This window comes from Miniopterus schreibersii (assembly GCF_964146895.1).
Source record: "Miniopterus schreibersii genome assembly, chromosome: 13".
NCBI lineage: Eukaryota > Metazoa > Chordata > Mammalia > Chiroptera > Miniopteridae > Miniopterus > Miniopterus schreibersii.
Genome location: NC_138113.1, coordinates 55929083 through 55955504, shown reverse-complemented (window position 1 = coordinate 55955504; position 26422 = coordinate 55929083). Strand labels below are relative to the sequence as shown.

At 49.1% G+C, this 26422-nt stretch overlaps 1 protein-coding gene across 3 annotated transcripts in view; it reads left to right on the top strand.

Moving 5' to 3' along the window:
* The first annotated feature begins 3397 nt into the window (after positions 1–3397).
* NCK2 (NCK adaptor protein 2) overlaps positions 3398–26422 on the top strand; it is a 131061-nt gene continuing 108036 nt past the window's right edge. For 2 of the 3 annotated variants that reach the window (XM_081157217.1, XM_081157214.1), the window contains exon 1: positions 3398–3612. The gene's annotated coding sequence lies outside the window, so the exon portion shown is untranslated. Of the gene's footprint in view, positions 3613–23317; positions 23404–26422 lie in introns of those variants that run through there. The other variant, XM_081157216.1, reaches the window with a different exon arrangement.

The following is a 26422-nucleotide window of genomic DNA, read 5'->3' as shown; positions in this document are numbered from 1 at the left end:
GGGACAGCAGAGTGACTGAAGCAAACAGCTTATATGAGGGCAGGGTAAACAAAGAGATGGCTATGGCAGGACTAAGTGAGAGAGGTCTTTGGAAGATAAACTTAAGACTTATTGCTGATGTGATTTTTGGGGAAAGGTTTATGCTTTTTGTACTTTCAATACTTCATTATCAAAGACATTTTAATAGTAAAACAAACATGGACATGCTACTGGAGTAGAATGCAGAAACATATATTTTTAGCCCAGCCAGGCGTGGCTCAGCTGTTGAGCGTCAACCTAGGATCCAGGCGAGCAGGGTTCTATTCCCGGTCAGGGCACATGCCCGGGTTGTGGGCTCGATCAATGACTCTCTCATCATTGATGTTTGTATCTCTCTCTCCCTCTCCTTTCCTCTCTCTGAAATCAATAAAGATATATTTAAAAAACAACAACAACAAAAACCCATACATTTTTAGATCAAACATCGTCTTCAAAGAAATGTCTCCCTATGCTGGGTGATGTAGCGAGTTGAATGGCGGCCCCAAGGATGTATTCACCCAGACCCTGTGAAAAGGACCTTATTTGGAAAAGGGGTCTTTGTAGATGTTACAAGTCAAGTGTCTGGCAATGAGCTCATCCTGGATTTGGGTGCACCTTAAACACAATCTGTCCTTATAAGAAGAGAGACAGAGAGAGGACACACAGGGGACCGAACCATGTGAAGGCAGAGGCAGAGATTAGAGTGATGCTGACACAAGCCGAGTAACACCTGGAGCCACCAGAAGCTGGAAGCAGGAAGGATGGTCCCCTAGAGACTTAAGAGAGAGCATGGTCCTGCCGACACACTGATTTCAGACATTTCAGCCCCTGGCCTCCAGAACTCCAACGGAATACATTTCTGTTTTAAGTCACCCAGGTGGAGGTAATTTGTTAAGGTGGCCCTAGGAAATGAATGAATATAGGCCCCTTAGGGCTCCGTTCCTCAGCCTTCTTAGAAGTGCACACTCAAGCCTTCTGTGGTCAGAAAACTTTGAGGAACTGTTTGGGCAATGGGGAGCCATAGGAAGTTCTTAAATAGGGGAGATGCAAGACAGAAGCAGTTTTTAGGAGGGTCAGGATGACGCTGGAACCCAGTATAAATTTGAGGGATGGGAGGAAGTAAGCAGGAGACAGGGGGGAAGGCAGTGGGTACCAGAGTTTTGGAGTCAAGCATGTGCTGTTCTGATTCCCGCTCCTTCACTTACTGTTTTCAGTTTGGTTTTTTTAATGTGTAAAATGAGGATAATACTATTGTTTGTGAGTTAGAGGTGATCTATGTAAAGAATTCAAAAGGGGTTCATTATAAGTAATTATGTAAAAACTAGGATGTGGCGTTGGATACGGAAATGGTGCGAAGAGATGTTTAAGAATCATTAGGAGTCAGAATCATAGAGATTTAGGTTGGGAGGGACCCCAAGGTCATCTAGAGCACCCTCCTCACTGTGTTTGGGGAGAGCTGGGAGAGAGGGGAGGAAGTTAATTGTAACCAGGTTTCTCCCAGAAGCTGAGGTGCCTGGTGGACTGTTGGCTGAGCATGAGACTCTGGGAGGAGGAGCTAGTTTGGGAAGAAGATTGTTTCATCCTGAATACCGTGAGTCTGAAGAGATGAGGAGCCTGGTGAGTTTGAAGAGATGAGGAGCCTAGAGAAGACAGAGACGGGTGGGTCAGAAAGGTCCCTGGAAGGCTGACCAAACTTCAGGAAATAGCAGAAATGCCACGTGCTTCGGAAAACTTTGTAGGATAAAGCTTGAGAGACATTGGGCTTTAGATAGAAAATGTCTTTGATGACTTGACAAAGAATCAGAGAAAGGAGTTAAAGATTCAATGAAAGTTTACAAAGCAGACAAGTTAAAAAACTGGGTCAATGTCCTTATACCTATTTTGAATAAACTAATTTAACATTGGGCCAGACCAAGGACTATACTTCTGCTTTCCTTATCAGTAGGAGAGGTTTTCACAAAAGGATGGACGGAGGTAGCTTCTATCCCAGTTCCCTGATCTTGGGCCCATCCCTGCTCAGAACAATGCACTTCCTTCCCGCTGGTGACTTGGTGAGTGCCCCCTGCTGCCAGGGAGCGTGCCAGGGACTTACACAGGAGCCAGGTCAGTATTATCTCCCCATCTGAAAGGTTTTGGATAGGTTAAGAGCACCTGTGCAAGGTTCCACAGTTGAAGCAGCAGATGGTCACACACTCCACTGTGACTTCAACGTTCTACGGGCTCTAGTTACCCTGCTCTGGTACTTCCTTTTGGGAAGGAGATAAGCGATTCCACCGATACCCTGACGTCACCCTGGGTAAATTATTATTGCCTTAATAATAATGAGAAGCCAGGAACCTAAGAAAGAATTGCATTAACATGCATCCAGGTTACTCCACCAGGAAATCAGAGCCATTTGAATAGCAGGATTTCCTTTTGGGAAGCCATATGGGAAGGAGATTGGAGACAGACATCTGGACGCAGATGCCTGTGAAAGGGACTTGTGTCTTTCCCCTTCCTCTGGGGGTGGGTGGAAACAGTCCAAGCTTGTTTATAGGTAAGCCACTACCTGTGGCTAGGTGACCGGACCAGTCCCACAACGAGTGACAATACTGGTGACAACTCCTTCTGGGACCCACATTCCTGCGGCTCTTTACAGGATCCTGGCCCGTGGCTGTGCTTGAGCTGGACCGGACCCAAGGGAGGCAGCAGAGGTTGGGTTTTCTCTCCTCCTCTTCAGAGGCGCTTCCGACGGGAATGATGGAGTGAAAAAAGTGTCTGGTTGGGAAAGTCAGTAGACAGAAGGCAAGTCGACATAAATGCCCACGCGCAGTTACCCAGAGGGAGCGACGTCTGCATGGAAGTCACTCTTCTGAGGGACACCAGGCCTGCTCTGCGGGGGTGCCCTGGGAATACTTCCGGGGGGCGCGGGGGCGGGCGCCAAACACCTCGGAGCGTCCGGATGGGAAACCCGAACAGACACAAAGAGGATGGGGCGACCACCCCCGCCCGCGGCGGGAAGTTGCGGCCTTTATTTGCGCTCTCGCCCCTCTCCCCCGCCCCTGCCCCCACGCCCCGCGCGAGCCCTTCTAGGAATGGGGACCCTTTCCCGGCCCCGCGCGGGCCCCGCGCTGCGCTCCCGGAGCCGGCGGTCGCGCGCCCCGCGAGCCGAGCGCCCCCGAGCGCGGCGCGGTCCGGGCGCGGCTCCTCCCCGGCGCGCGGGCCCCCGAGCCGCCTGCGCGCCCCCAGGTGGGTCTGGGCCCCCACCCTGCGCGGGGCCGGGCCCGGGGCGGCGTCGCGGCGCGGCGGGGAGGGGCGGCGGGAGCGGGAGGAGGAGCGAGGCGGAGCGGGCGCCGCGCGCCGGGGGAGGGGTCGCCGCCGCCGCCGCCGCCGGGATCGTCAGGCCGGAGCCGCGCGGCCGAGCGGGCGGCGGGGAGGCTCGGCGGCGGGAGGCTCGCGGCGCCCGGGCCGGCGGGGTCCGGCCGGGCCGGCAGCGTCCGCCGAGCGACGGGAGGAGGGAGCGGCGCAGACAAAGAGCGGCGCCTGGGCGGGCGCGGCCGCCACCCCGGGACCCGCGCCGCTGCCCTCCGGCCTGGGCGGGCGGCGGGCGGCGAGGTAAGCGCGGCCGGCGGGCTCCGGGCGGGGGCCGCAAACTTGGGCCGCTCGGCGGAGTTGGAGCGCGGCGGGCCGGCGGGGCGGGGCGGGGCGCGCCCGGGAAGGGGCCGGGGGCCGGTCCCCTCCGCGCCCCGCCGGTGCCCTCGGCCCCGCCGCGGCCTGGCCCCAGGGCCGCGGGGCTGCCGGCGCCTCCCGACTCCGCACCTCGCCCCCCGGCGCCCGGCGCCCACCCTCCGGGAGCGGGTGCTGGGGCCAGGGCGCCGCCAAGGGCGAGGGGGGCAGGGCAGGGGCCTGGGCGGCGGGCTCCCGGGACCGGAGACCCCCGGGCGCGCGGGAAGCGCGGGGCCTGCGGGCTGGCGGCGGCCCGCAGCCGGGGGCCTGCCCGGGAGCGTGCGGGGCCGGGGCGGCCGGGGCGCGAGTCCTGGGGAAGAATAGCCGCGAATCGCCGCGTCCCAGCGCGGGGGCGCGGGAGGCCGAGCGCGGCCCGCACAACTTAACTGTGTTTATTGGAACTATTTCTGATCCCCCCACAAAGCTGCTGTCACCTCGCATAAAGGAGGTCCTCGCCTGGGCGGGGGCGCTTTGTGCGGGGTCTCAGCTCGGCGACCTGCCCCGGATTGGCAGGACCCAGCCACCTAAAAACAAAGTTTCTGCTGACGGCTCTGCCCTCTCCGTTTATTCAGGGCGGTTTAACCACCCAGTGGTTCTGGGAGAAATCAGTGTGTGACTTTTTAAGACCTTGGCTGTAAACTCCCGTGTGAGTGCGGTGAGCGTGTCATGGTGTGGACGGGTTTAATTTGCAGAAACGCTTTAGTTTGTAGACAAGGACGATCGCCTGGGAAAGTCTGCGAGGGATGCGGGGGGTCCCTGGCTGGTGAGCATGGGCACCCGACTTGAGCATTGTAACCGCTTCGGGGACAAAGCAGGAGCGCGCGTGGAGCTGGCGCCTGTCTCCAAGACAGTTCAGTTGGCAGCTCCCCCTTTATTTGGCTCGGGTTATTTTGCTAACAGGTTGGGGTGAGCAGGCCCCAGTGCTGGTGCTGAGGAGCCTACACCCTTCCATTCCTGGGCCCACTCCTTGCATTGACCCAAAAGGAAACTGAACCAAGGGAGGCCCATGGGCGTGGCTTGCCCCGGTCGCACAGGTAGGGGAGGCCCTTCCTGGGCCAAGGCCAGCCTGGCTCCTCCTTCCTCCTCTCCGAAGGGATTTTGGTAGGAATGAGAGCAATTTGGGGTGTCTTTTCCTAGCACGGCATTTCGTGTCCTTAGCAACAGTGCTTTTCAAGCCTTAAAATGTCAAAGTAAAATTAACCTGGGTTGCTTAAACTTATCACCACAGATCTAAACTTTGCACCTGAACACTCCCTTAATTCACTTACCAGTGTTCCTAGATAAACTGGTAAATTAGTAACAGGATTGGAGCACCTGCGGCGTTTCTATAACGAGAGTGGCAGTCAGTGGACTTGTGGAGAAGAAATGGACTTACATGGGGGATTGGGCTGGAGATGCAGTTTTTAGGTTTTTGGAACAGGGATTCCTGGAACAAGTGCTAACCATGCTTGCGAAGTAGTGACTACAAGGGGAAATCCTACCTTAAAATTTCTCTCCTTGAGGTTGGTTAGATGTAGTTTTGCTAGAAGAAAGTGTCAGGATGTTAGTGGTCTTCCGGCTGCAGCTGCTTGAGGCTGAAATTGAGAACTTTAAGCAGCTTCCGGGGGCCCCACCTGGGCTTTGAGCTTGTCAGTTGCCACATAAACACTCACCTGGATCGATCATGGAACAAAGGATGAAATTGGTGGCCCGTTGCCATCCGGAGAACTGACTGCTGCATCACTCCCTCTGCCCACTTGTGGAGAAACTGGGTGGAGCTGGTTTAAGGTGCTTGACAGGTAGCTGTGCTCAGTTTTCAGCTTTGAGTTCTGCTTTATTACATGCTGCATACTTAAATCATCTTCATCCTACCCCCTTGGACCCTGCCACATTCCCAACCTCCATCATGTGCATTGGGGGGATTATCAGGGTTTTCCAACAAACAGGTCTTATGTACACAGTATTTGAGAAATGCTCTAACATCCACATTAAATACACCAGAAACCTTCCTTGCATGTGCACAAACTGGGTAACCTTTTAAAATATCCTACAGATTCCCTGCTTGCTCGGACTGGCCTCTGTCCTTTGCTCGCTCACTTGCGTCAGGTTCATTTGCCCTGGCGAGATGAGGCTGTGTTGCTCTCAGGGACTCATCTCTGCCTTAAAAAATGAGGCTGACTGGCTGAAAGCTAAAGATTGCTTTCTGGAACTGGGAGGGCAATGGGCAATGTTTGGGAAAACTAGGAAGCTAACTTTTTTTCACAAATGAACTGGAAACTCCCCAGACCTCACCCGAGAGGCTTAGGAAATTAATTTTCCCGTCTGAGGGGATTGCAAATGGGGCTTCCAAATTGTTTCTCTTTCCTTACATGAGTGATGGAAACCCTTCATGGCACGTTTTCAAAGGGCCTAAGTTAAAAATGATACCATGTCGCATGTTGTTGAATGCTTGAGTTAAGGCAACTTAGAAGGAGGTCAAGACAGCCTTTTAACGGGTTATCAGAAGTATGCAGCTAAAGTAAAAATAGTTTGTTATTTCTTTAGGCCACTTTAATAACAGTTTAAAAAATTAGACTTTTTTTCTTTTCCTAGGTTTCACTTTGAACAGATCCCAAAGTTTGTATATTTATGAAAGTATAATCAACATTAGCAAGTTATACCCTCCCCCCAACACACACGAACACGCAGGCCTCTATCACATTTGCCCTAAGGTTTCTCTGTGTATACCTTATACACGTGGATATCCAACAAATGCTGATTGAGTGAATGAATATTAAATTCTGAGCCTGTTGAGGTAGTAGGGCTTTGGTTCCCACTGAGAAGGAGTAATACGTGATCTCCAGAATCCTTGTACATCTGCTCAGAGCCTTGTCCCCAGGATGTCCAGACAACGGGAGAATTTGGTCTGGTGGCCTCTCTATTTGGTAAATTATCTTATAGCCCTTAAGCTAAACTTAAAAAAACAACACAACAGACAAATAAACAAAAGCAAAACAAACCCAACTGTATAACCAGCTGGTGAGTTTGCTAAATACTTTACTTTTCAGGAGGTGGTTTGTCCGTCCGTGTCAGCCTGAACTGGAAACTCTGGGCGGTATATTGCACTCTTGGCCTGGTAGGTTAGTTTTTAGTGCCACCTTCCTTCATTCTACCACTTGTACTTTTAATGTTTTTAAGAAAGAAGCTTCAAGTGCGTTGAGAATTTTAATATTGCAATTTCCTCTTTTGAGACAGTTTTGGAAAATGGGATGGTTTTTGCTGGTCAGTGGATAATGAAGATCTAAAAGGCCATAGATAAAAATTAAAGATACTAATGCTTGTATGAGAATTTATAGTTTACAGATTGCTTTTCACATACGCCATCATGTTTAATAGTTGAAATAGCATGGTGTGAGGATACTGGAGCTCAGGGTCAGGGCCAGGGGTGACAAATCTTGAACCTGGGTGTAAGTCCTTTCCTTCGGGGCAGATAAGGAACGCCAAAATGGTGCTGGACAGAATGGTTTTTATGGGGCTGCTGATCGGCTAGCAGGCACAGATGGAGCCCAGTGTGCACAGTGCCTTTGCCATGTTGCAGATGTGAGCAGATGTTGGTGGCAGCTGATTCTACATGTGAGTTGACTCTTTGAAGATGAGCCATTTCAGGGGAGCCAACAGGAGCAGTTTCAGTGAACTTTTGTCCCTGTTTCCTCCTGTTCAGCGTGCCTGTTGGTGTGCTTGGGCCGCCCTTATAGAGCACCGCAGACTGGGGAGGAAACAGAAATTGATTTCTCACAGTTTCGGAGGCTGCAAAGTCCAAGATCAGGGTGTGGCAGATTCAATTCTTGATGAGTCTCTTTTCCTGGCTTGTACAGGGCCACCTTCTTGCTGTGTCCTCACAGGTGCTTTCTTCTCCGGTGTCTCTTCCTCCTCTTACAAGGATACTAGTCCTATAGGCTTAGAGCCTCACCCTTATGACCTCATTTAACCTTAATTACCCCTTTGAAGGCCTTGTCTCCAAATAGTCACATTGTGGGTTAGGGCCTCTACATACACGGAGGGGACAGTTCAGCTCATAACAGTGTCTAACTTTGTGTTCAAAACCAAGGCTGGTTACTTTATGAAGTCCTGTCGCTTCCTTCACCCAGGTCTGAGTCTGTGTGCCTGAGGACACCTGCCGGGGATGGGGACAGGGTGGTGGGGATTGAGGAGGGAATGGTAGCTCACTGCTGGTCAGAGAACCTCAAATAGGGAGGAAGCCTTGGCACTGGTCTTCTGTGTGGCTTCATCCGCAGGCACTCTTTCTGGGTTCAGGTCATGATAAAATATCAGATCGATAGGAAGTGTTGGCTTTTGTATGGGAATGAAAGTGTGTCCTGGTCCTGGATGAAGAGAGCATAGCGAGGGACTGGGTTGGTGGCAGCCCGAGGCAGAGAGGCCCACTCTGCCTGCTGTCCCTGTGCCTGCAGCCTCCACCAGGCGAGCGAGTGTCCCCTCAGTGGGTGTGCCCTACCTGCGGTAAGGTGCATCCTGAGCCTCGCGTGAACGTGTGACCCGGCCAGTTGGAGTCTGTCGAGAGGATTACATAAGGCTGCAGGAACGTCTGTGGCTGGCACCTCTCCAGCTCCAAGTCTGCATGTTCATTCATGACTCAGGCATCAGGCAGTCAGTCAGTCATAGGAATTATCCAACTTGCTCCTGATCATGCCCACCTCAGAGTCTGAATGTCACATCTCCTCACTTGCCTGTCTTCTCGCTTAATGTCCCATCGTCTGCGTAACTTGGTCATCCTTGAATTCTCCTCACCTCCCACATCTAACTCATATTGATTTTTTTTTTTTAATAATATATCTCTATTGATTTCAGAGAGAGGAGAGGAGAGGGTTAAACTCATATTGATTTTACCTCTGAAAAATGTCTTACGTCTCAGCCCTGCCGCACATTTGATTTTTTTCTCTCCCCGGGACTGTCACAGTATCTTCTGCCCACTGCGCCCTGATAGTCACTTAACGGCCTCCGTCCACATCGGTGGCTCTCCATTGCCCATAGGTCAGTGTCCCAAGTCCTCCATGCGCCCCCAACCTCTGAATGTGCACACAGCCGTTGCAGTCACCTTGGCTACACACTAAACGACAGTTTGCTAACTATGCTAACGAAATGCCAAGGTTTAAAACCCATTTATTTTGAGAGACTCCCGTACATTGATGCTGGTTCAGGGTTCACCCCTTGTAATATGGGACCCCGACACATCACACCTTTGCGCCTCGGGACTGTGCCCGACCCTTCGGGGAGGAGAGCAACTGAGTGTGGAACACGCTGGGGGTTTGTTTCGATGTGGAGTGTCCCTGCCAGTGCCCTTCTGTCCTATTGAAATATGACGAGAGTCACAAATGTGGGCTACAGGTGTACTTTTCAATGGTCTAGTAGCCACAATAAAAATGGAAAAAGAAACAAGTGAAATCGATTTTCATAATTTATTTTACTCAATAGATCTAAAATATTTTTATTTCTACATGTAGTCCGTGTAAAACATTAATGGGGTAATTCATATTGTTTTATTTGTGTAGAGTGTTGGAAATGGCCTGTATTCCATGTCAGAGCATACCTCAGTCCCTCTCCGTGTGGATGGCAGGTGGCCATGTGAGGCTAGTGGCTGCCACACTGGCTATTGCAGGTCTAGATATTTTACATGATTTAAGCTTCGTTTATTCTGTATTTTTCAAAGTTGCGATAGCTAAAAAGACGTAGTGGAAACAACTTAGAATAATAATAATTGCCATTATTACCATTTCTTTATTGGGAAAGGTATAATTATGTAGTTGTAAAGAATAATGCACTCGAACAATTTCAGAGTATTAAAATCAGATTTGGTTATAGATAGTGAAAATACCTGTACATCTTACAAATATTTTAAATTGTGTTTTGAATTCTAGAGGTTTAATTACCAACATAAAATAATACTTTTGGGTATTGGTATTCAGCATATTTCTGATAAATGTTAAGTACAGCGGTGCCTCGGTTTTCTAATGTAATCTATTCCGGAAGACCGTTCGAGTTCTGAAACGTTTGAAAACTAAGGCACCACTGTACTTAATTTATAAGTACAGAAGCTAAAATTGCATTTTCTTTAGTGATCCTTCGCTTCTCTCCGCATGCACACCCATCTCACACATTGTAGTTGCTGCTCTAAGCATTGTACACAAAATAGTAACTCATTGAATCCTCTCAAAAATTTAGTGTGGTGACTTTCTCTTTTTTACCTTTATAGATCAGGATATGAAGAGACTCTGGCAGGTTGCCTTGCCTATGTCACATAGCTAGGGAGGTCACGTAGCAGACCTGTAATTCAGATTCAGACCGTCTGAGTCTACTCTTATCCCTAAGCTAGGCCACCATCTCTTCATTTAGTTGTGTCTGAAAACACCTGAACAGAACCAAAGACTTTTATTATGGTTCAGGATTTGAGGATGTTGTTGGAAGTCATTGATCAGAAGGGGAACCCCTGCTGTCAGCCAAATGGCAGAGGAAGCCCTGAACTTCGGAAGGCCATTCGAAGAGCAAAGCTGCTCCAGGGGTCCTGGCCCTGGCGGCGCAGCTGTGGAGGGTCCCAGAGCAGCACTGTCCCACACCATTGGCCTGCTGCTTCTCTCCCAGGCCCTCCTGACTGTCTACCAGAGGCCAGTGGTCCTCACAGGGCCAAACTCTCTGGCTCCGCCATGGGTATTGGCACCCCCCGGAGGGCTTCTTAAACCTTGGGTGGCTGGACCCACCCAGGGTGTGAGATGCAGAGAGATCTCAGTGTGGCCCGGGAATTCGCTTGTGGGATAAGTTCTCAGGTGATCTGTGCGGGGTGGGCACCACCCATTGAGAACGGCTGCTGAGGGAGTTGCCCGATGACGGGCAGTGAGGAGGCTTTCTGTTTGAGAATGGCCTGCAAACCTGCTGGGGAGGTATGGCCGTACACGTCTGTGTGGTTGTGCCGCTTCACAGAGAGACGTGTGATGGATCCCCACCCTGTGCCCACACCGTGGGGCCTGAGGGGTACATGTTGGACGCCCCCTGGGAGGCCGTTTGTAGCTGCAGCTATTTCTTTTTGAGTTCCTGTCAGTAAGGTGAAGGTGGCTAGGTAGGTGCTTATAGAAAACCTGGGAGCCTGACACACCAGGTCACGTCTGTGCAGGTCTCGTAGCATCCCCAGGTGTCATGAGAGGCCAGGTCAGGTCTCAGGCTGAACTCCGGGATGATGGCTGTTGAAAGGTTCCAGTGGACCTTTGACGGTGGCTGCCATTCCAAGGGAGCTCTGTAGCCCCAGACCATCCTCAACCTACCCTTCTGGTTTTAGAAGGTCCTTGTGGCCATCAAAGCATTGGGCAGCCTTCCCCCAGAGCAGATGGACCTGACATACAACCAAAAGTTGATGCCTCTGTTGGGGAGGCTGCTGAATGTCCCAGGACTCGGGGACCCAGTGGTTTTCAGATGGGCTGGCACGTGGGCGGCTGCTCTCAGTCGGCGGGCTGAGGTTTGCAGCTGCTTTTTGCGTGGCCAGCTCTGTATGTGTAGCATGTTCCAGGAGGGGTAGCAGCAAAGATTTATTTACATAAACAAGTTCAGTAATTCCCCCAGCAGTGGTGGGGTAGCCAGCCAGTGAGAAGTGTTAAAAGAAGGTGAGGTCATAGCGAAATGCCTAAAAAGGCACCAGTGGCCACCAAAGTCCATGTTGATTTTTCCTTCAGGGATGTGCCGCAGTTTAATATCTTGTGAATTTTGGCTGAGTGTTTAGGGATGCCTGCAAGTCAACAAATATTTGAATTATGCCACTTACAGGGCTGTAGAAGAGGAGCCGTCCCTCTCTCTCTCCCTTTTCCCAGCTGTGTTCACTTCCAGGATAGTCACCGTGAAAGCTTGTATCCCTGTTTCAAGTCTGCGTGTCTGTGTGTGGGGGGGTCCGGGTTGGTGATAAACAACTCTCTTATTGCTCTGAGTGACGGATGCCAGCTTGGGGACACCAACATAAAATCTGTGAGCTGCTTGGGTATTTTTAAGAGAGCAAGAAATAACAGGGAGTCGGGGAGCTATTGTAGACACAGCTCTAGGAAATATGATACAGGTGAATAGTGAATTTTCATCAGACTTTTTTTTAAGAATCGTACTTAGGAGCAAACTCTGGCGAGACAGATGTGAAAACAGAATTGTCTTTTGGGTCTCCCCTCTGGGTTCCACATTTGCGTGGACCCACTGTGCTTCCCCCACACCCTACCGTCTGTCTTCAGGTCTGTTTTCCATCTGTCTTCGTTACCTCGCTCCCATCGTTTTCCCTTTACACAGTTTAGTTACTGCCTCCTTTGGACCGACCTCGCTCCTTTATTAAGCTCTCTGCTTTGCTTTCATAATCCCGTCTCGTAGTTTCCTTAGTAGGTCTGTTTTACGTGGTTCAGTACATGTGGCCCAGTGGCAACTATAAAGAAGCTGTGTGTTGTTCTCAGCAGACGGGAAGGGGATGACAGACAGACGCTGCTGTCAGGATTGTCGTTGCGACGTGTGCCTGGGTGGCTCCGTCACGGCACGTTCGGGCTCACCTGGGCGGGGAGCCAGGCCCACCTTCCAGAAAAGAAAAGTGGGTCCTCTTTTCCTTAGTCTCAGGTCGGCGAGGGTTGCATGTCGAGGGAAGAAGCTGTTTTCAGCATACTGCTCACGAATGCACATTCCCATTGACTTCTGGATCTTACTAGCTGTTAGGCTTGGATTAAGGAGTAAAATCAGTTCACTTTTACAAACACAAGAATACCTTTGTAAATGTTAACATTTTAAAAACCTGCATTGAGACTCGAACCTCCGCTTCTGTGTATAAATGAGTGGTTCTCCGCTGGGGGCAATTTTGCCCATAGGGACACTTGGCAATGTCTGGAGACGTTTCTTCGTTGCCCTGACTGGGGTTGCTCCTGGCACCTAGTGGGGATAGGCCAGGGATGCTGCTAAGCATCCTACGGTGCACAGGACGGCCCCACAGCAGAGAATGACCTGCCCAGATGCCACTGTCTCAGCAGCCTGATACCACTGAACGCCGCTCAGCTTCGCGTAAACATTTAAATCAGTGGCGTTGCATCCTTCCACACCAGGCCCTTTTGGAGATGGGTTTTGTTTGCATTTTTATAAACATGAAAAATAAAACCCATTTAGAGGGCTAAAGTATTTATTTAACATCTCTGCAGTGAAATGTGTGAAGGAGACACTGATGTAACTGACCTAACCATGGTTTACCTGGAGTGTTGTTAGTGACCGAGTGTGACACACGTTGCTTTCTTATTTTCTCCCTCGTATTTGGGAGATGTGGACAGGAGATGCTGATCTGCAGGGGACATTTTGGTATCTGGCGGAACAGTCATAAGAGCCCATTTCCCTTAGAATGTTCATTTACAGGGAAGTATTGGGGTCCCTTATCCATTGCTTTTAATCAGTAATTGATTTTCAGAGTTTGGTCAAATCAAAGGTACCTGCGTACGTAGCTCAGGACCTTACAGTTGGTGACCGTCTCTAGGAAATTTCTGTTTATTACTGAAGTTCGTGAGTCTAGGTTCAGCCTGCTTGTCTGTGAGCTGGTCCCATCTGTTAGCTTTCAAGTGTGTTTCCTCCTTTGTATAGTTATAAAAAATAAGCTCTTCAGAGGAGAACAAAAATACCACAAATTAGACCTTTGCCAGGGAAACGGGAAAGGAAAATGCTAATTTGGCTGCCAATCTGTGACTCTCAGGTCTAGGTTGGTGGCAGAGCCCCCGGTCGGCTGCCTGGAGCGTGGCGTTGACGGCCGCACTTCTCTAAGCGGCTCTCCCTGGATGCGGCCAAGCAGCCTGGACACTGCGGGGGCTGCCACTTCGCAGTTCCTGGCTGTCCCCAGATGAGTCTGTGTCAGTCATTTCCTGTCTAGTGCCCTTCCTTTTTACTTGGTGCTCTTATCTCCTCTCTTGCACCAGAATAAACACAAAATCAGCACTTGGTACGTTTTGAACTGATCCTGGTGGAGAGAGTTAAAGGTACAGCCACTCTTTTCTTTTTCTCAATCCTGCCATCGTCCAGTGACTGAGAAAGACCTCGGAAAAGTAACGCTGGCTCTTCAGACAGACTTCAAGCTCTGAAGCTCCCGCCTGTGAAACAGCACATGCTTCTCGCTGTCACCTGTGCCTGCCCGCCCCTTACAGCCTTGGTGGGGAGGCGTGTGCTGTCACTAGGCCATGGTGTAGTGAGAGCCTGGGGGCCGCAGGGACAGGGACTGGCCACAGGGATCTCGGCGCCTGGCCGAGGAGAGGCCTCAGCCCACCCCTCAGCGGCGTGTCGGGCCTGGGATGGGTGTGAGATGCCCCGGCTCTGGAGCTGCAGACCCTGGATTTGTTATTAAAATCTCCTTCCTCAGAATAAAACGTTTGCCCTTTACTGCAGTAACTCCTCGACTTTTAATTCGAGTAGGAGCTGGATTCGCACAGGCTCGTTGGAGCTTCACTGGTAGCCCCTCCACTGTGAGCGCCCAGCCCCTGCGTGCGCCAGGTGAGCGTGGAGGCAGGGCCACCTCCTCACTGGCTGCTCCTTGGGCTCAAGTTGCACAGCTGATTTTTATCTTCTCTGGACCTCCGCTTTGTCTTCTGTGAAACAGGCTTATTTATTTATTTTTAGTGGGGCAAAAATTATTTTTATTAATAAAAATCTACAATCCAAAAGTAAGATATTATAGTCATAAACATTCAAAAGGGCTTGTTTTGATTCAAAAGGCCCTCGGTTGCCCTGCCGCTCCCTGTCGAAAACCGGAGCTGTGAGGCTCTTTATAGAGAAGCTTCCTCCAGCAGAACGGCAGGAACTGGCTTAGCTGGTAAATCTGTGTTGCTATGACCTTCTGTGACTAGTTAAAAGGACTGAATGAGCGTGTGTGTGATGCAGAAAAAGCTGCCTTGCTCCCCCTGATCTGACCTGTAAATCGGACTGCTGTCCCAGTTTTGCTATAACTAAATTGTCACACGGTGAATACTTTGGGGTGCCAGCTACGTGAGAGCCACCGTGCCAGGTGCTGTGGAAATACGACCAGACAGAGACCCGCCCTCGGGGAGCTTATAAACCAGTGTGGAGACAGATTTTACAGGTTCACAGTCAGCTCTAATCTCAGCTAACAAGTGTACAAAACGACTCTTAGCTACCTCTGTGGTGTCCTGTAGGAGACACAGGGAAAACGCGTGCAAGGCCCCAAGGCCAGGTAGAATTTATTTCGGATCTTCCAAAGAAGGGTGGGTACTGTTTTCTTCGGGACCTTTAGCAGCTCTTCAGCATACAGGCGGCCCTGGAGACAGTGGGATGCCCGCTGAGCCGAATGGTCCGCTTGCCAGTTGTCAACCTCTTTCTCCACCAGAGCTGGGGCCAGTGCCCTGTTCCCTCTTCCCAGGACCGTCACTGCTTGTCCTTGGTGGGTCATGCCGTCCGTTTGCTTGGGCTGAGCACTTGATTTTGGAGTCAGCTAGTCCATAATTTTAAGATAATGTAAACTCTACTTACGTTTATTTGCTTACGTCCTTTAGGTCTTAAAAATTAGTAAAACTCCTTGTTGGTGCTCTGAATGGAACTATGGCGTTAGGTAGACACCAGTACTGCCTGATTTCCCCTTTTTAAGTTGGTAATGGCATAAATGTGTTATGCCTTTACATTTTAATCTAAAAAAAAGTTTGTTTTGTCAAATGACTACTTCGCCTGGATTAGTAACAAATAGTGTAAATCCATCCTGTACAGACGTTTTATAGTTTTATTTTTATCCTGTTGATCATCGAGTTTGAAGTATTTCCTTTAGTTTCCTTTGAAACTTAGACTATTTCTTCATTCTGATGTTCTTTTTTGTGCATTTTCAGCGTAGTGTTTCAAATTGTTGACTTCTGCTTCATCTGGCACCCAGATCATTGTGCCATTTTGACAGCGAGTTGGTACAGAACTGTTTTCCAAAGGTGACCGGTTTCGGAGTTTCTGTGTGAGCTGTTTATTATGTGGAAATCGCCAATGCCGGTGTCCAAACAATTAGAATCCTAATTAGTGATCTGCCCTCCACTTCACACTGAACCGGTTTACACTGCCTTTAACTTTTGATGACGTGGATTAGCGTAACATAGTTTTTGCGATCTACTGTAATTAAGTTGTGTTGCACTGTAATTAATGCTTAGTGTTCAAATTAACTCAACTTGAGAATAATGAGAATTTAATATGAGTTCTGCGCTGCAGTTTTAAAGATTGATTGGGATTCATCGATCCCTGGCTCTCAGGGACCTGGTAGGAAAGAATTTAACATGGATTAAATAAGCTTGTGTTGGGTCTCATTGAGGGGAACAAGGTTTCCTTTTTGTTTATAAACTCATGTAGTATATTTGTTGTTTTACATGGTGAAGTGCACATAATGTGTTCTCTGAAGAACGGCAAAAATTGTACTGTTTCAAACACATAATGGCCTTATTCTGTTGTGCTAAGCGAATCAGTGAGCGTTTATCTCCTTTCGTCGAATAGTTTTTACTTACTTTTCCAAAGTACGGTTCGTAAATGTTGAAAGTCATCCATGCAATGCTTTGCATATAAATATTTACGTAGATATAGTACATAGATATTTTAAATAAACTTTTAATTTTAGAATAATCCTAGAGTTATAGACCAGTTTCAAAGTTAGGCATTTCATTACAATGGTACATTGGGCACAACCGATTTTTGTTAACTAAAGTCCGTGCTTTATTTGAATTTTCTTAATTTTTGCCTGATGTCGTTTTTCCGTCCCAGGATTCCATCCAGGACACCACATCGCATTAGTCGTCATGTCTCTGTGGCTCCTCGTGGCCCTGACAGTCTCAGGCTTTCTTTGTTCGATGACCTTTACAGTTTCGATGAATGCCAGTCAGGTATCGTCTGAAATGCTCCTCAGCTGAGATTTGTCTCATGTTTTCCTCATGATTAGACCAGGGTCATGGTTTGGGGTAGAGGACCACCGATGTCAAGTGCCTTTTCCTTGCATCATGTCAGGGGTGCCTGCTGTCAGCATGACATCACTGTTGTGACCTTGACCACCTGGCCAAAGCAGTGTTTGTGAGGCTTCTCCACGGGGAAGTTCGCTGGTTTTTTTCCTTTGTCTACACTGTAGTTGTTGGAAGGAAGTCACTAGAAGAGGGAGGGGTTATGTTTTGCCTCCTCGAGGGGGTTGAGTTATGCATAGTATGCATGAGTTAGCCATTCGCCCTTATCTGTGGGGACCCAAGACCCACAGTGGATACCTAAAACCTCAGATAGTACCAAACCCTACATGTGCCATGGTTTTTGGTATGTATACATACCTGTGATAAAGTTTAATTTATAAATTAGACACAGTAAGAGATTAACAACAATTACTAATCGTAAAATAGACCCGTTATAACAATAACTATAATAAAAGTTATGTGATGACTGGTTTCTCTCTCAAAATACCTCTTTGTACTGTGCTCACTTTTCACTTCAAGGAAGCCCTTACGGCTTCTCTTTGGTACATCTGACAATCACCAGTATCACTACTCTAGTGCCTCGGGGCCATTGTTGAGTGAAATAAGGGTGACTTGAACACAGCACTGTGATATGGTGACAGTGGATCTGAAAACCCAAACAGCTACTCTGTGATGACTGACAGGCGGAAGCACCTATGGTGTGGGGACACTGAACAAAAACACGATTCGTGTTCTGGGAGGGATGGAGCAGGAGGGTGTGAGATTTCATCACACTGCCTGGAACAGCTTGCAATTTAAAACTCATGAATTGTTTATGTCTGGAGTATTCCACTTCATGTTTTTGGACTGAAGTTGATTGCATGGAACAGAAACCATGGATAAGGGGGGGACCGTGGATAAAGGGAGCTGTTGGGTAAGGGGGACTGTGGATAACGGGGGACCATGGATAAGGGGGGACCATGGGTAAGGGGGCCGTGGATAAGGGGGGGCTGTGGGTAAGGGGGCACTGTACTTGGAATTCCAAGTGGGAGACTTCCCTACTCTCCATACGGAAGGGAGATTTTCAGTGGTTGTCAGATTCTTTGCAGCCCTGTCCTTGGAACCGTTCCTGGGGTGGGAAGCTGGGTGCCCATCTAGCAGTGCAGTGTTTCCAGAGCGTGGCCCGGGGTACGAGTTAGGAACGCAGATTCCTGGGGTTTGCTGTGCACCTCTGACTCGTCTCCTGGGAAGAGTGGCTTGGAATTCTTCCTGTGGCCCTGATGCATTTCAAGGTTGAGAACCACCTTTGTGTGAAAATTCCACTTGAGCCCTTGTGACTCTTGCCTCCTGAATGTGCAGATGGGCCCAGAGTCAAACCCCCCCCCCCCAAGCTGTCCACACCTCTTCCCTGCCGGTAGCACCTAGTCCCTCGTCTCCCCGAGAAAGGCCTCTGTCCTGGCTGCCTGCCCACACTTTTAACCCCTCCTCGATACCCCTCTGAGTGGCGTACTTTGTATAAACCCAAGGCTGTTCTTTACTTTCTGGGGTGACCTCTTCCTCAGTATGACACCCTCAAGTTCTAGTAGAGGGGAAATAGTGAGGTTATACCTGCGGACTCTGCTGTGTAAAGGTCCACATGGGCCAGGTGCCAGGCCTGTCTGAAAATGGTTTTGCCACGTCGAGTGTGAGTGAGTGCATGTGTGATGGTATCCGGTGGACTCTGTCCAGGTTTGGGCAGATAGAATCCATGTGTCCCCGATGCCTCCTGCTTTGAAATGGCCCTTGGCAGCTCCCGGGGGAAGTGGAAGGTAGCAGGAGGAAGCCTGAGCCCAGACGGTGACATCTTGCGGGGTGTCAGCCCCAGGGAGGGAGCATTACCTGTAGATGGAGGGCGAGTCTGCTGCCCTGGGCACTCTGGTGGCCCTCAAGACTGCCCAGATGCTGTGGCGCGGCTCCAGCTGTGCCCGTGAGTGGAGGGCTGGGCCAGGTGGGAGTTGGCTCAGGAGCTGGCTTGGAGAGGGATCGGGAGGCCCCCTTCTCCCCGGTGGCTGCTGAGGGTTCCAGGGAATCTTTCTTCAGAGGGTAAGAGTCCTCGACCTTTCTCTTGGTGTAGAAAAAGTCCAAGTGAAGGTCAGTCTCCCGTCTCACTTCCCTGTTTGTGCCTCTCCCCCGGTAATGGTGTGGTTTGAGGTGGAGGTGGAAGGCCCCTTGTAGGGAAGCCACTTTCTGTTCCACCTCCCCAAGCTCCACAGATTGGATATACAGGGTATTAGTCCACATGAATGTAAATCGAATAAGTGTGTTTTGTTTATTAAAATCACAGAATACAAACACCTGCAGTGGCTTCTTGGACCTTGTTTTCTCTAAATCCACGGCGCTGTGCTAAAGTATAATTTGTGATTTCTATTTTGACCTTCAGATTTCTGATAAATTTTTAAAGTCTTGTCTTTTTCCTAGTTTCTGTGCTGACTAATGCGTCATGAGTTTTGGTGGCTTTGTGTACAAGAGCTCTTTGCATGAAGAAGCTGGTTAACAGACACCCGTGGTCAGCGTTTTTGGACGGGCTGGTCCGGGTTTCCTCATTGCAAGTCTGTGGGCGTGTAGTTTTCACAGGAGAGTGGGGTTGAGCAGGGTGACCCCTTCACCTTTAATCCCGCTGTCACGTCGGAGGAGGCCTCGCCCAAGGAAACGGCGAGTAGCAGGCACAGCGTCAGACCCTGGGAGCAGGATCCAGGTGCAGCTCTGGGCTGCCCTCACCTCGGCAGGTGGCCCTGTTCCTCGCAGCCACAGAAGAGCCCCTGCTCTGAAAGGCCCCTCCTGCAGGCCCAAGTCTGGAATCCGGAATGTGTTCAGTCTGAGCGCCTGGGTTCATGACCTAACTCGAAGTTCTGAGCAAGTCCCCAAACTCACAGTCAGCCCATGGGCCCTGTTGTGAGTGGATGGATTTCAGGGGGGTCCATGAGCTTGGGGTGGAAAAAACTCACAGTTTCATTTCAGTAGCCTTTAACTGAAATTTATATATCCTTCCACTGCAAATGTCGGCAGCACAGCTGTGGCAGGTTATGGTCATCAGGGAAGTGACCGGTAATTTCACATCACATCACAGTGGTTGCGGGTATGTTGAAATTCGAACTGCCTGTCATCATTACTTTGTAATTATGGTCTTTGTTATATCTTCGGCTACAGCCTCTTGTTTGTGTGCTCACAATAGGAAGGAGCCTGTATTACTGTGTATCCTGGAACGCGGGGGTGGGGGGTGGGGGGGCCTGCTTGGGGCCTGGGTGTTGTCCCTGATGATGATAATTGTGGCTGTGGGGCTGGGGCCGCAGGCCACAGACAGCCTTCAGGGCCTCACAGAAAAGCCACTTGGTTGGCTGCCTAACAGGACTGTTCCTAGTAGGGCAGTGATGACAAACGTCCCCCGAGCGGATAAAACAAAATTGTTCTCTAAAATTTTATTTAAATTGGATTAAAAACCTAATCATTGTGGGAAAATATATATTCAGCTTATTAGCTTAAAAACCCTCATGTGAACATCGTTGTGGGGTTTGTGATTATTTAACAGTATATTGGTTGGGTTAGGTTGTGGATTTGGTACTTAGGAGTTTATAATCATTTCAGCATCAAGAAAATGTCAGTGACTTTTAAACATCTCTTACATTAACGAGTTTGACTTTTTGGTTCTTGGGGGCATTATAGCAAAATAGTCCCTGGAGTTTTTGACCCCATACTGAACAGAAATATGCCGTAAAGTGAAAAGTAATGTGGGGAAAACATGCTTGTGCTGTGCTTCCCATACTGGAATTATAAGTACCAGCTGCAGGAAGTTCCCGTCAGACGATGGATGGCGTGGAGGAACGTCCCTAAGTATCAGCCTGACAGTAGTAATCACGTATTTACTGAGCACTTGCCATCTCACGTGCTCTAATTTTATCTTCACTGCAAACCTGCCGGCTGCCCTTCCCGTTCACAGAAGAGGTGACGATTTAGGGAAGCTAAGTAATTTATCCGAGTTCGTCCTGGCAGCCTCTCTTTGGAGGGTTTTCGGTCAGTGTCGTATTTGCACATGTGCAGTGACCCTTGGAGTCGGCTGGCTTCGCATCTTCTGTGCAGGCTAACGGGAGTCCACGGCCCACTCCCACCCCCATTATTTCAGCGCTGAGCTTGGGCGAGCGTGCCTCCTGCCTGGCAGCCTGAGCACGCCAAGGACTGCGCCCCGCCGGAGCCTGCAGCCCGCCGCCTGCTCTGCTTCAAGGCGCAGCCACAAAGCTGCCTCCAGACTCAGTGGCCGGCCAGTAGGAAGTGGAATGACCTTCATCATTTGCTCTGTTCTTCCAGGTTTGCAGCACCACCAGGTAAAAAGATCTGGAAGTACAACACGTGTCCTGTTATTGAGACCCAGCTCTCAGACTTCATCTTTTCTAGCACTACTTTTTTTCTCTTTTTTTTCTGGTGGAGTATCTTTTAATGATGAAGACAACAACTCTTAAAGATAGTGTTAAAAGGGAAGATGCTTCCTTATCCTAAAAGAGAAACTTCACGTTTGCAATTAGTCCTTATATTTGTAACTTTTTGCGCAATTTTATATTCTTTTTAACATGGAAAATTGGTAGTCTTTATAATGTTTTCTCATTGCAGGACATCTCCTAGTTTGGCAGTTACAGGAGCATCTACTGACTTGGTGTTTAAATGTTTGTAGATGAAGAGCCTGTTGTGTTTCTTTTCTTCTGCTCAGTCCTTTCCTCAGCTCTCATAAGTTCCTCCAGGAGGCGCTGCAGAGTGACATGGGATGGAGTCTTGATGGTTCTTGCTACATGTTGCCATGATGCCTTCTGCAAGGTTGCAGCAGTTTTCAGTAGTGCGCATGTATCAGTTTCACCCCAACTACACTGCTTCTGCAGGTCAGTCCGATGGCCCCTCCTAGAGACATTTTGTATAAGCGTAGTCTTGAGGACCGTATCTCACAGTGGTTATAAAGCAGCGTCACTGCTGTTGTAACAGCAGATTGATTAGAGTTTGTGCACACGGTGACGACCGTGCCCTTTAAACAGCGCTTGAGTTTCAGGGACCCTGCCAGTGCTCGCTGACTTTAGGGCTCCCTCCCGGGCCCCAGGGTGGCTGTGCTGCCAACTCTTGAGAGTACTTTCTAGTCGGTGGCCTGTCTGAAGGGACTCTGATAGCAAATGGAATACCCTCAGCCATAGCCACGGCCTTTCCCTTTGAGGGCGAGTGTAGTTTTTGTTAATAATAGGTTGTTGTTTGGAGCTGTGTTTGGGACATAGAATGGGTGATAGAACTGGATTGTCCTCTTTTTGGTCACTGCCAAGTGAGCCCAATGTAATGGGACTACTATTCTTTAAACTGGTAATCTGATCTCTAAAGGCATGTTCAGAAAGAAATGCATACGCTTTTGGTAAATTTGCCACGCCTGTAGCAGGTAAATGACCTCCCAAAAGTACTGTTCAGATGGCGTGAGTGTGTAGGTCTCTGTCTAGTTAGGTGCTTTAGTTCTCTGGTGACTAACCAGTTAGGAGCCCAGGTAGGCTGTGCCCAAACTCCGGACCTGAAACTGCGATGATAAACTTTAGTCGTTTTAAGCTGCTAAGTTTGTGGTGATTGGATGCCAAGCGGTTGTGACTTAATCTGGTGGGCAAGTTTAACCTGTTCTTATCGCTCCTTGGTTAGACTGCTTGCTGCCAAGCAGAACTCCCTGAAATTACAAACCTACTTTGTTATTAGGTTTTTATGACATTTCTTCTGTTTGGCTCAGATATAGTAGAAATCACTTGATAGTGTACCCTTTAGAAAATTTTTAAAGAAAATGAAAGAATTTTCTGGGTTAAAAAAGTGAAGGGATTAAGCCAAAAAAAAACAAAAAACAAAACAGCCCTGGCCAGTGTGGCTCAGTTGGTTGGGCATCCTCCTGTGCCCCACAAGGTTGCCGGTTCATGCCCAGGTTGCTGGCACGTGGCTGGGCTGCAGGCTGGACACCTGGATACCTGGGGGCAGGGCTGCAGGAGGCAGCCCGTGGATGTTGGGCTCTCACATCGATGTTTCTCTCTCCTCTCCCTTCCTCTCTCTCTAAAAATCAATAAACTATTCTTTAAAAAAAAACCAAAAAACCTCATAGACACAGACACTAGTATGGTGATTACCAGAGGGCAAGAGGGGTGGGGAGAGAGAAGAAGAAAGAAAATGAAAGAATGAAGCTGGGGTAGCGGGGGTTAAGCGGGACAGGTGAGCGTGGTGAGCTCAGGGAGCCGCGGACTGTGGGCCCTCTTTCCAGCCTGGGGCACGTCTGCATTGTGGACCGTCCAGGGAGCCGTGGGAGGGTGGAGGAACTTGATGTTTTTCTCCCTCCCTCTCTCCCCTCCTTTAGATTCCTCTCTAGAGGTGTTTTCCCCTTTGTGTCTGTGCACCAGGCCCTGTCAGGCTGGTGTGTGCAGCACAAACCAGGAAGCAGGTCTCCAGATGAGTCGCCTCGCCAGCCCCCGTGAAATCCCCAACATTTCCTCCCTTGGCCTTCCCTCCGCCTGGTGGGCCTGCAGGGTTTCCCCCACAAACTATTTCCATTCTGTACTGAGCTATGTTAGTTAGATGTATGAGTTAATATTTTTTAAGGTTTTCAGATGAGTTTTATAACTTACCAGAGCCGCCTTTCTCCATTTTCCTGTCGTATGTAGGGATGGTCGAAATGGGGAGTCGAGAGAAGGGGTGAGGTTGGTCCCAAAGAGAACCAGTCCTGCCACCCCGTGGGACATTTGCCCAGGTTTGTGACACTGCACGTGCCAAGTTAACCAGGTCAGGATGGACATCTCAGTGCCAGGGTCATGGTGTTTACCCCCTTGACCTCGGGGCCTAGACTCCTGTGTTTCATCTCGTGTTTTCCCCTGTGTTCCCTTGATATGTATGTTTAATTTTATTTCTATCACATGCATCATACACGTTGAACCAAATGTAGTTTGCTGTTAATAACCCTAGTAACAGAACCTAACTGGCCTACTTGAGAGGTCCAGGAACAGCATAGAGGCCTAATGCTAAGTCAACCTGCAGAGTTTGACTTTCCTAGTAGCGTTGTTTCAATAACAACTAATTAGTATTTTGTGAAAGGTGTCCTTTATAAATGTCATTCCGATGCACTGACGATGATGGATAGAATCATTTATTTAACAATATCTATTTCCCTTCATGGTTTTGTTAAAAAAAAAATTCAACTGGATAATATTTATTTTAAAAATCTTCCTGGTTTTACTCAGTGATTCATGAATCAGTCAGCATCCCATCTAGCAGATAGAAAGGATCTTCTGGGAGCTGTGCAAACTGAAAGACTGAGGCGGAAGGAGCAGGACAAGAAAACTATACTAGCATAAAAGTGGGTTGATTCCTGCAAGGCCACTTTCCTTTAGGGGACGGCAGGAGTCCCTCGGACCGATGGCCTCACAGTGCTGGTCAGGTGATTCCTGGTGGACTGGGTTAAGTTTCCATGTCTGGGAGAGGTGACACTGTAATTAAGTCTCAGTTTGGTGACCTGGTGCTTAGCGCAGGTGACTCCGTTTTGGGCCTGTTGTCTTGTTTTTGTTTGTTTGTTTTACAGTATAGAGCAGGGCTTGGCAGACAGCCTACAGGCCAACCCCGGCCCCAGCCTGCTGTGCGTGCACCGTATTAGAAACCAGCCGGGCGTGCTCATTTACATAGGATCTGTGACTGCCCTCATGCTGCAAGGGCAAGGTCGAGTCACGGCAGCAGAGGCTGTATGACTCAAACAGCCTGAAATATTTATCTGGCCATTTTCCAGAAAAAGTTGGCCGACCTGGATTGCAGGAAGGAATGGGAGTGAAGTGGAAGCTGCTTCCCGAGCCCTTGCTCTGCCGTCATTGGCTTGGGGCCGGTGCCTTTTCTGGGACCGCAGGAGGAGGGTGGTATCCCCGAGGGGCTGTTAGGGTGAAACTGTGCCAGGTCCTGGGCGGTTCCCAGCACATAACCGGCATGTAGTAAATATTAATTCCTTCTCCCCTTATCACTCACATCCCTCACCTCCATCCTCAGATAGTTGCTTGCTTTCTGCATGTGAATATTGGAGATGAAAACTGGGTTTTAGTCCCTACAATTTTAGAACGTATTGAAAATAGTGCCATGTAGTAGAAGTAGCTGTGAACTAATGTATAACTTTAAATTTCCTAGTAATCACATTAAAAAGTTAGAAAGAAATAGATGAAATTAGTTTTAGTAATGTGTTTTATGTCGCCCGATATTTCAACTTACAATCAACATAAAAAATTACTAGTGAGATACTGGATTTTTAAATTTTTTGGTTAAGTCTCTGGAACCCAGTGTGTATTTGACACTTATAGTAGGTCACAGCTGGACTTGCTCCATGTCTGCTTCTCCAACACTGACCGGGAGGCCTGCAATTCAGTTAAGTCCACAAGAATATCTTTAATTTCCGACGCTAGTCTAGTCCTGGCCCTTCTGTACTTCTGCCTGGCCAGCTACAAATTGGGGGTCTCCATGACCTCCTCATCGGGTTTCATAATTGCTGGAATGACTAGCAGAATCAGGAGAGCACTTTACTGTATGTCAGTGGTTTATTACAAAGGATGCCTCTCGGGAACAGCCAGGTAGGTCCATAGGGCAAGGTATTGGGGAGAGGGGGTGCAGAGCCTGGGTACCCCCTCGGTCATGCCACCCACCCGGCATCCGTGTGCTCACCAGCCCTGAAGCTCTGAATGTAGCTCCAGAGTTTTTATGGCCTAGTCTCCAGCTCCCCTTCTTCCAGCAGTTGAGAAGTGGGGCTGCAAGTTTCCACCCTCTAGTCACAGGGTTGGTCTTTCCTTGGCCAGCCCCCATCCTGAGCTCTCCTAGGGCCATAAGCTGCGGGTTATGGGTAACAAAAGCTGCTCCTATCACTCAGGAAATTCCAAGGGTGTTATGAGCTCTGTGCCAGGAACTGGGGACCAAGACCACATATATATTTTTATTTTGCCACCTCAGGACAGCCCTAGACCGTGTCCCGTCCCTTATCCCTCCCCAGCCAGCTGTGCCCTATTTAAGGACACTCCTGTTCTGTAAAACAGCTGATGCATTCTTACTTTACATGCTTCTCTGCCCTCTGTTGACTAATCATGACTCTCCCTGTGCTGCTAACTCCCCCAGCTCTTCGTTCTCAGGAAGCAAATGTAGGAAAAATATAGTAACATTTCTCAGAAAGCTTAGAGATACACACTGTTTAAATGTAGCAAAAGATTGTGACTACTTACAGTGCCTTACAGAAGAACAGCTCAGCGGTAGGCGATGGGATCCATGGCTGCGGGTTTCTCAGGAGAGGGTGAGGCCTCGGCACCACCTGTCGTGTGGAATCGCTGGGTAAATTCGGTCTGGCAGGGAAGGCACCGTAGGTCTGTACCTGTGGCCCTCAGAGTCGGGCTGTTCACCTGTCACCAACGCATCGAGCGTGTGCATCAAGGTGTCGCCGGTGAAACTGACTTAGGAGGCAAACATGAGAAAAATGAGGCTTTTTATTCCTCACGTGGTCCTTGGTCTCCCTTCCTTGCATGATGTTTCCATATTCTTAATGATTTTTAGCTTTTTCATGTAATTTTAAATTCAGGATTCGAGAACCAGAGATCCTGCCCACCCCTGGACTGTGTGTAGAGCTGGTTAGCTTACCTCTCCGGGTCTCAGTGTTTTCACTGGAAAATGGATTGTTATAAAGATTGAAATGAGTAAAAAACATTGGGAACGGTGCCTGGCTCATGACATTACATAAATATTCTTGCATGTGTTTAATC